At 42.9% G+C, this 9438-nt stretch overlaps 1 long non-coding RNA gene across 2 annotated transcripts; it reads right to left on the bottom strand.

The window, feature by feature from the left end:
• Positions 1-1301: 1301 nt before the first annotated feature.
• On the bottom strand, positions 1302-8972 carry LOC119849882. Of its 2 annotated transcripts, XR_006277407.1 has the most exons (3): positions 8632-8972; positions 7855-8011; positions 1302-1354 (listed from the first exon to the last, which is right to left on the bottom strand). It is a non-coding gene; the product is annotated as an uncharacterized LOC119849882 (long non-coding RNA). The 2 variants fall into 2 exon arrangements; XR_006277403.1 differs by lacking the exon at positions 1302-1354 and having other exon boundaries at positions 7706-8011.
• Positions 8973-9438: the final 466 nt, after the last annotated feature.

Raw genomic sequence — 9438 nt, 5'->3', positions numbered from 1 at the left:
ATTGAGATGATAGGGGGAACATAGAAACATTTGCACCTCGGGGGGGGATAAAAAGGGAGAGTAAAATTTAAGATGATACATTTCTGAGAACAAAAGGGAGACTTTTTCACAGTGAATCAAGCAATTCACGGTGCACAGCACATGTGCTTTAGGTACAAGGTTGCATTTTGCCTTTTATATTGAGCGCCTGCCAGTATGGTGCCACATCACACACGGCTGGGCAACAGAATTTGGTTTCCAGGCAGCCATGGTAAGCCTTTTGGTAGGTGGGGTTGGCTTCTTCCACCTTCATAACATGTGGGAATGGTTTCAAACTGCAGCGCCCTCCTTTTCCATAGCAAGCAATGCCGGTTGGGTTCACATTTAAAAGGAGGGACTGTGGTTTTCGGGTGGATGTGTAGCACACACCTTCCCCCCACCCCACTGCATGGCTATTCTCTGGGATGATCCCTTCACCCCTCTCCCCGCCGCATAGCTATTCTTTGGGATGATCCCTTTTAGCCAAGCGCAAACAACCCAGCATGAACGGGGTCCTTTTACTGTTCCCTTACAAAAATTCCCCTATTTCAACTCCCATGGTGACCATGAATGATATCGCTCTCCTGAGGATAACACAGAAAGATAAAGACCGAATGTTGCTTGAATGTGACCAAAACCCAGAACCATTCGCTGCCATGCTTTGTGCTGAAATGATTCCAACTACTTGCTACTGGCTTGGCGTGGTAAAGTGTCCCACCGTGGAGGACGAAATAAGGCAGCCCTTCCCAGAAACCTTCTGCAAAGGCTTTCAGAGTACCTCCAGGAGAGCTTCTTGGAGATGTCCCTGGAGGATTCCATCCCTAGACACATAACAGACTTTTCCAGTAGCTGTACTGGTCGTGAATGCATCCCAATTCTTCAGGGCAAATCAAACATTAAACACTATTGCTTTTAAACCCTGTACTGTAGTTACAAATGTGTACTCACCAGAGGTGCCTTCTCTGGCTTCAGGGTCGGGGATCCCGTCTTGGGAGGGTATTGGCTCCGGGGTGATGAAAAGGTTCTGACTGCCGGGGAGAATGGATTCACCACTTGGCTGCTGCACATTCTCCCTCCTCCTCCTCCTCCTCTTCCTCATCCACAAAATCCTCCTCCCTGTTGCATGAGACTCCCCCCTTGCAGGTGCCCACAGACAGTGATGGGGTAGTGGTAGTGTCCCCTCCTAGAATGCCATGCAGCTGTTCATAGAAACGGCATGTATGGGGCTCTGACCAGAGCAACCATTTGCCTCCTTTGTCTTTTGGTAGGCTTGCCTGAACTTAACTTTCACGCAGCACTGCTGTGTGTCCCTGTTGTAGCCTCTCTCCACCATGCCCTGTGCAATTTTGGCATATATATTAGCATTTCTTCTTTTTGATCAGAGTTCTGCCCACACAGATTCTTCTCCCCATACAGCAATCAGATCCAGTGTCTCCCATTCACTCCATGCTGGAGCTCGTTTGCGATTCTGGGGAGCCTGCATGGTGACCTGTGCTGCTGAGCTCGCCACACTGACCAAACAGGAAATGAAATTCAGAATTTCCTGGGGCTTTTACTGTGTACCTGGCTAGTGCATCGGAGTTCAAATTGCTGTCCAGAGCGGTCACATTGGAGCACTCTGGGATAGCTCCTGGAGGCCAATACCGTCAAATTGCATCTGTGCTACCCCAAATTCAACCCAGCAAGGTTGATTTTAGTGCTACTCCCCTTGCTGGGGAGGAGTACAGAAGTAGATTTTAAGAGCCCTTTAGGTTGACGGAATGGGGTTGGTTGTGTAGACACATTCATTTTAAAATCGACCTAACGCGGGTAAATTCGACCTAACCCCGTAGTGTAGACCAGGGCTTAATGGGAGCTGAGGGTGTTCAATGTGTCCTCTGATCAGGTCCTTTGTGATACAGAATGCACGCGGGGCTTGCCTATGTGTGGAAATTAACCAGAATAGCTATTGCAGAATAAACTATTCCATTCTAGCTCTCTGTGTGTGGCCACTAATCCAGAATAAAAGTGATTTCATCCCAAATAATTACTTCTTATTGGAAGTGAATTAAGCTAAATTGAATTAAGGCCACTTTTGTTCACAATGAGAGTGGTTTTACTAATCCATTATACTTTTGGCTTTCACAACATCCAAAGAATTAGATAAATTCATGGAGGATAGGTCCATCAATGGCTATTAGCCATTCACAACATCCCCTGGCAACAAATTCCACAGGTTGACTGTGCCTTGTGTGAAGAAGTATTTCCTTTTGCTTGTTTTAAACCTACTGCCTATGGAATTCATCAGGTGGCCCCTGGTTCTTTTGTTACGGAAAAGGCTAAATAACACTTCCTTATTCACTTTTACCACACCATTTATAATTTTATAGACCCTTAGTCTACCATATTCCCCTTTAGTCTCTCCTCCAAACGGAATAGTCTCAATCTTTTTAATCTCTTCTCATATGGAAGCTTTTCCATAGCCTTTATCATTTTTGTTGCCTTCTCTGTATGTTTTCCTTTTCTAATATATCCATGGGCAGCAGATATCATAGGCTGGGGAGCCTGTGCCTCCCCGAACAGACTGGCATGACCCCATCCCCAGACCCCTCCTGCAGTTTCCTGAGTTCTGCCCTGGCCATGGCTACCTGGGGCCAGAGCTGGAGCTGGCCGGCCTGCCTGCCTGCCACAGGGACTTGGGCGGCTGGCGCTGGGGCTGTGCTGCCCTTGGCCACATCACCTGACCACCCAGCGTTCGGGCCGAGGTGGAAGTGCTCTGGGCTCCTGTGAAGGTGGGAGACTGGAAAGGAAGGGGAAGGGCCTCGGGCACAAAGGGAGGGCCCAGGGGTTAGCCTCCCCCAACAGCCGGGTCACCAGCTGCCTATAAATATATCTTTTTTGAGATGGGGTAGTCAGAAGTGCATGCACTATTCAAGGTGTGAGCCTACCTTTAGATAATTTAGGATTTAGATAATGGCGTTGTGATATTTACTGTCTTATTGTCTGTCCCTTTCCTAATGCTTCCTCATATCCTGTTAGCTTTTTTGACTGCCACTACATGTCAATTAACTATCCACAATGACTCCAAGATCTCTTTTTTGAATAGTAACAACTAATTTAGACCCCATCATTTTGTATTTTGGTTGGGATTATTTTTCCATTGTGCATTACTTTGTACTTATCAACATTGAATTTTATCTGCCATTTTGTTGTCCAGTCACCCAGTTTTGTAAGATCCCTTTGTAACTCTTCGCAGTTTGCTTTGCACATAACTATCTTTAGTAGTCTTGTGTCATCTGCAAACTTTGCCATCTCACTGTTTCCCGATCTATTAATATGTTGAACAGCAGTGGTCCCACTACAGATCCCTTCAAGATACGACTATTTACTTCTCTCCATTCTGAAAACTGACCATTTATTCCTACCCTTTCCTGTCTTTTAACCATGATCTGATCCGTGACAGGACCTTCCTTCTTTTCCCATAGCTGCTTACTTTGCTTAAGAGCTTTGGGTGAGGGACCCAGTCAAAGGCTTTCTGGAAATCCAAGTACTCTATATCCACTGGATCACCCTTGTCCATGTTTGTTGACTCTCCTTAAAGAATGCTAGTAGGTTGGTGAGGCATGATTTCCCTTTACAAAAGCCATGTTGGCTCTTCCCCAACAAATTATGTTCATCTATGTGTCTGACAATTCTGTTTTTTACTATTATGTCAACCAATTTGCCTGGTACTGAAGTCAGGCTTACTCACCTGTAATTAGAAAAGGAGTACTTGTGGCACCTTAGAGACTAACAAATTTATTTGAGCATCAGTATTGCCTCTGGAGACTTTTTAAAAAATTGGTGTCACATTAGCTATCGTCCAGTCATCTGGTACAGAAGCAGATTTAAGTCATAGGTTACATACCACAGTTAGTAGTTCTGCAATATCATATTTGAGTTACTTCAGAACTGTTGGGTGAATACTATCTAGTCCTGGCATTTTCTGATCGTTTTATTTATCAATTTATTCCAAAACAGCCTCTAATTGACAGCTCAGTCTGGAACAGTTCTTCTGATTTGTCACCTAAAAAGAATGGGAATCTCCCTCAAATCCTCTGCAGTCAAAATGGTTGCAAAGAATTTATTTCACTTCTCTGCAGTGGCTTTGTCTTCCTTGAGCCTAATTCTACTTGATGTGCCAGTGTTTATGTTCCTTTCTATTTTCCTCAGTAGGATTTGACTTCCAATTTTTAAAGGATGCCTTTTTGCCTCTAACAGCCTCTTCTACTCTGTAGTTTAGCCATGGTGGATTTTTTTAATCTTCTTACTATTTCTTTTTAAATTTGGTATATACATTTAATTTGAGCCTCCCAATGGTGTTTTTTAAAAGCTTCCATGCAGCATGCAGGTATTTCACTTTGGGGGCTGTACCTTTAGATTTCCATTTAATTAGCTTCCTAATTTTTGTGTAGTTCCCTTTCTGAAGTTAAATGCTACTGTGGTGGGCTTCTTTGGTAGTCCCCCTACAAGGATGTAGCATTTAATTACATTATGGTTGCTATTACTGAGCAGTTCAGCTATATCCACCTCTTGGACCAGATCCTGTGCTCCACTTAGGACTAAATCAAGTATTGCCTCTCCTCTTGTGGATTCCAGGACTAGCTGCTCCAAGAAGCAGTCATTAATGGTGTCTAGAACTTTTATTTCTGCATCCTATCCTGAAGTGACATGTACCCAGTCAATATGGGGATAGTTGAAATCTCCCACTATTATTGAATTTTTTATTTTTATAGCCTCTCTAATCACCCGGAGTAGTTCACAATCATCATCACCATCCTGGTCAGGTGGTTTGTAGTATATTCCTACTGCTATACTCTTATTATTCAAGCATGGAATTTCTATCCATAGAGATTCTATGGTACAGTTTGATTCATTTAAGGTTTTTGCTATATTTGACTGTATGCTTTCTTTCACATATAGTGCCACTCCCCCACCAGAATAACCTACTCAGTCATTCCTATATATTTTATATCCTGGTATTACCATGGCCCATTGATTGTCATCATTCCACCAAGTTTCTGTGGTACCTATTATATCAATAGCCCAATTTAAATACCAGGCACTCAAGTTCACCCATTTTAGTATTTAGACTTCTAGCATTTGTATACAAGCACTTATAAAATTTGTCACTTTTTAGTTGTCTGCCTTCATATGATATAACTGAACAGGACTCTTTTTTTCATTTTACTCTTTCTCTTCAGTTCATATCTGTAATTTATAAACTTCTATCCTGTCCTCTTTACTAGAGAATCCCCATTCTAGAGAAGTAAAGAATCCCCATTAATAGATCCCCCATGTGGGATGTCTCTGTCTGAACCACATACTCCTCTGTACCTATCAGCTTTTCTCCAGCCCTTAGTTTGAAAACTCATCTATGACCTTTTTAATTTTACGCACCAGCTATCTGGTTCCATTTTGGTTTAGGTGTAGCTCATCCTTCCTGTATAGGCTCATCCTTTCCCAAAAGGTTCCCCAGTTCCTAATAAACCTAAAACTCACCTTCCTACACTATTGTCTCATTCATCATTGAGACCCTGCAGTTCTGCCTATCTAACTGGCCCTGTGCATGGAACTGGAAGCATTTCAGAGAATGCTACTTTAATCTCTTACCTAGAAGCCTAAATTTGGCCTCCAGGACCTGTCTCCTACCTTTCCCTATGTCACTGGTACCTACGTGCACCGTGATCACCTGGTCATCCCCTTCACTGCCCCTAAGTCTATCGGCAATTTTTGCACCCTGCAAGCAATTCTCCTGGTCATCACAAATCCAGCTATCTATATTTCTAATGATTGAATCTCCTATTACTATTCCCTGTCTCTTTCTAATAATTGGGATTCTCTTCCCCGGAGAGGTGTCCTCAGTTTGCGAGGATACCTAGACATCATCTGGAAGGAGGATCCCAACTATGGGGTCGTTTCCCTCCGCTCCACTTTGATGTTCTCCTTCCCCAAAGCTTTCATCCTCCTCAACAGCACAGATGCTGTCAGATGGGGGGTGGAGGGGTGACTGTGTCCCAGAAAGACTCATCTATGTACCTCTGTGTCTCCCTTAGGTCCTCCAGTTCAGCCACTGTGGTCTTGCAATCCATATAAATATCCAATTCTTTTTTTACTTTGACTGGATACTACTCAACATGAATAATATTGGAAAAATCTGTCCCTTAGCTTGCAAATAAAAGCCAAATGAGTGCTATTTTAGGTGTAATCCCCAATGTCTTCTCATTCTCCCATCGCTGCCTCAGGATCACCTCACAAATGTTGGAAACAAAGTGATAACACTGTGATCCCATCCTGGGCCTTGTCTTGTGTCTCACCCTCTATGGAAAACTCCTCTGTTGGCACTGGAGAGATGTCCTCTTCTCTCAATGCAGTGACACACTTGGAGAAGGAATGTCTTCACATTTCTGGGTGGGCCTGCCAAACAGCTTTTTCAGGACTCTCCTTCCCCCGCCCTAAATGTCCCCCCTCTCCTGTCTGCCATGGTTCACACGTGTACAGGGCTGGCTTCAGGATTCTGAGGATGGTAGGTGTGATGACTATGTGGAGCATGCCATTACTTACCTGACTCATATTATAAAAAAGTAGCAGGCAACAACACGGAGCAGTCACAATTTCAGTTTATCTTACTGGTAAGATTTCTTTAGATAAGGGATTAAATATTTCTTAAAACCAATTATACATCCTATAACTCCTCCAGCAGCAAGTCTGTTGCACTCTTGTACAGCGAGGCCTTTCTTCTAAGTACTAATGTACTAGGAGTCTACTTATTGCTTACACAGTTACAAATGCTGTCTCTGCTGTCATTCCTGTAAATACATTCTCAGCAGTTTTCTGGTATTTTCAGCTAGGATAATATTTGCATAGTGCAAAAGATCTCCCCTCCCCCTCATAAAAACAAAACACAAACAGACTCAAGTTATAAATACTAAAGTCTCTCAAGTGTCATATTTCTAAGGCTTTAATATGCTCTGCTCCTGCCCAGGGATGAGTTAATCAATCTGAGAAAAGTTGTTTCTAAGCGCTTGCTGTATATGTTTGAGGGAAAATAGGAAATACCTGAGTTTGATAACAGTTGGGTTTGAATCAAAGCAAATGGCATGTAGCCAGCGCCTGGTTCGCAAGAAAGGGCGAGGTTGCTAGGAAATCATAATTATACAGCTTCCTGTTTTTAAAGATGTATTTCAACAAGGATCGCAGCTGCTTCAAAGCAAATAGGTGCCTGTTATCGTTAGGAAAGCACTGAGTGAGCTTTCTCCAGAATATTGCTCAGTGCCAGCAAGTTGCATGGCTCTCTGCTTTCTTAAAAGTGGTTCATGGAAATGAAATAAGGCTTCCTTTTTTGGGTTTCGGCTACAGCGGGGTTGGTAAACGTTTGCAGTGTTGGACTCTTTTTTCTGCTTTTGCTGTTGTACAAACTTTAGGCCTTCTCCTGGGCAATGCTGAGTGTGCTCAAGAGTTTAAGGTGTTCAGTGCCCTGCTCGATTGGGCCCTTTATATACAAAAAGATTAAAACACAGGGCACACCAGTTATTTTTAGGGGAAAACATCCTGCAACAGATCTATTGCAATCTTTTGTATAGCACCAAAATACCTCTCCTTTTCCCCCACCCCCTCCAAAGAGAACAACTTATACTCTAAATTATTGGTTCTTTGTACTACTTACTCTAAAAATATCATTTTATTTCTGAAATGAGAAAACAGGTTGCATGCTGCAGCTTGGATACTTATATTAAAGGTACAAACTTGCTAATCTTGTACATTTTCTTTTCTTAAAGTATACTTTTTAGAGGCAGCAAAATGCTTTCGCTTTTTTACCCAGCATATGTTGACCACTTTAAAACAATGTCATGATGGGCCTGTGATACAGTTGACTGGTTTCACGTCCACTGGGGTTTGGCATTGAATTGTCTTGAGTTAGTCAGCCACAAGTTTCTGGATCACCTCTTGTTGGCATGGGTCACCTTTTCCAATGCTGGGAAGGGAGAGATATTGGGAGGTGAAACTGCATGATTTCCTGTTTAATCAGTGTACAAACATTTATACTTTAATCCAGAACAGTTTTATTAATTTCGATCAGAGGGGACTGTAGAGAAGCCTGAAGTTTGTCAACTCCCTCTCCACCTTTGCTGTCAGATGTTACTATGACAATCACCTAGATTATCTCAGAATGATAGAAATTGGGGAAATAGATTCCTTTTAAAAAAAAGATTGGAATACAAACCTGGAGTGAGATGGTCAGGGATGCAACCCCATTCTCTGGGTGTCCCTAACCCTGTGACTGTGAGATGTTAGGACTGAATGACAGGGGAAGGATCACTTGATAACTGCCCTCTTCTGTTCATTGCCTTTGAAGCATCTGGCATTGGCTGCTGTCAGAAGACAAGATACTGGGATCAGTGGACCATTGGTCTGACCCAGTATGGCAAGTCTGACATTCTTAAGAATATTTAGACTTTATTGCTAATAACATTTTTTGAAGAGATATTACACCACACATTTCAGGGATTAAGCCTAGCTTTAATTATTAGAGATCAAGAGGAGATATAATGTGGAGACGGATTATCCCCCATCTGCCTACCACAGGGTTCTTACCTTCCGCTGAGGCATCTCGTGCTGGCCACTGTCAGAGACTGGATATTGGACTAGCTGAACCTCGGGTCTGATTCAATCTGGCAATTCCTTTGTTCCTATCTTACTCCTCAAACACTTCCATTGACTTACTTAAGGAGTTGAGGCCTTGTTATTGTTTGCATCCCTGTATCTGCACCAATGCAACCCCACAGTGTAGATTTGCTGCCCTGGTGTGACTACCCGAGGAAGCTACCAGAGTAAATCACACCAGTGTGAGCCTGATGCGGCATTACTGCATTGAGTAGTTAGGCTGGTGCATATGTACCTCATATAAATCTCTAATGTGTTACGCAGACAGAATCTGGCTGTCAAAAGGAAGTTTGAAACCGTCAGCCCCTTTTTCAATTGCTTTGTTTCCTAAGTGTCTGGGAAGCTATTAGAGGAAGTGAGGAGGCCTGAATATGTAGGGCACATGTGCTGGCTGTGAACTGTGCAGTCAGAAACCCTAAAATACTTTTGTAAGCTAAAGCAACAGTTTCAGTGCTTTTTACCCTCAGATTTATTTTGCTTTGGATATATCTGAGTCCAGCAATGTAGTTGGGAAAACAGAAGAGAGGGAGTTCTGATTTAAAATCTGTTGCAAACACAGATCTCTGACTTCAGACTGAAGAGTGTTATGTAAACTGTTTAATCAGGAAAACAGAAGCTGGCTATGCCAAATGTGATATGTTTACTTCCAAAGTCTCTCCAGATTTTACAGTATAAGCCTGAACTGAGTTAGAGGGAAAGGCTATGCTCAGTCAACTGTATTTCTGCTAGTGTCATTGG

The sequence above is a fragment of the Dermochelys coriacea genome, chromosome 1, assembly GCF_009764565.3.
Source record: "Dermochelys coriacea isolate rDerCor1 chromosome 1, rDerCor1.pri.v4, whole genome shotgun sequence".
Taxonomy (NCBI): Eukaryota; Metazoa; Chordata; order Testudines; family Dermochelyidae; genus Dermochelys; species Dermochelys coriacea.
The sequence above is the reverse complement of the archived record's forward strand: the minus strand, read 5'-3'. Positions and strand labels throughout refer to the sequence as shown.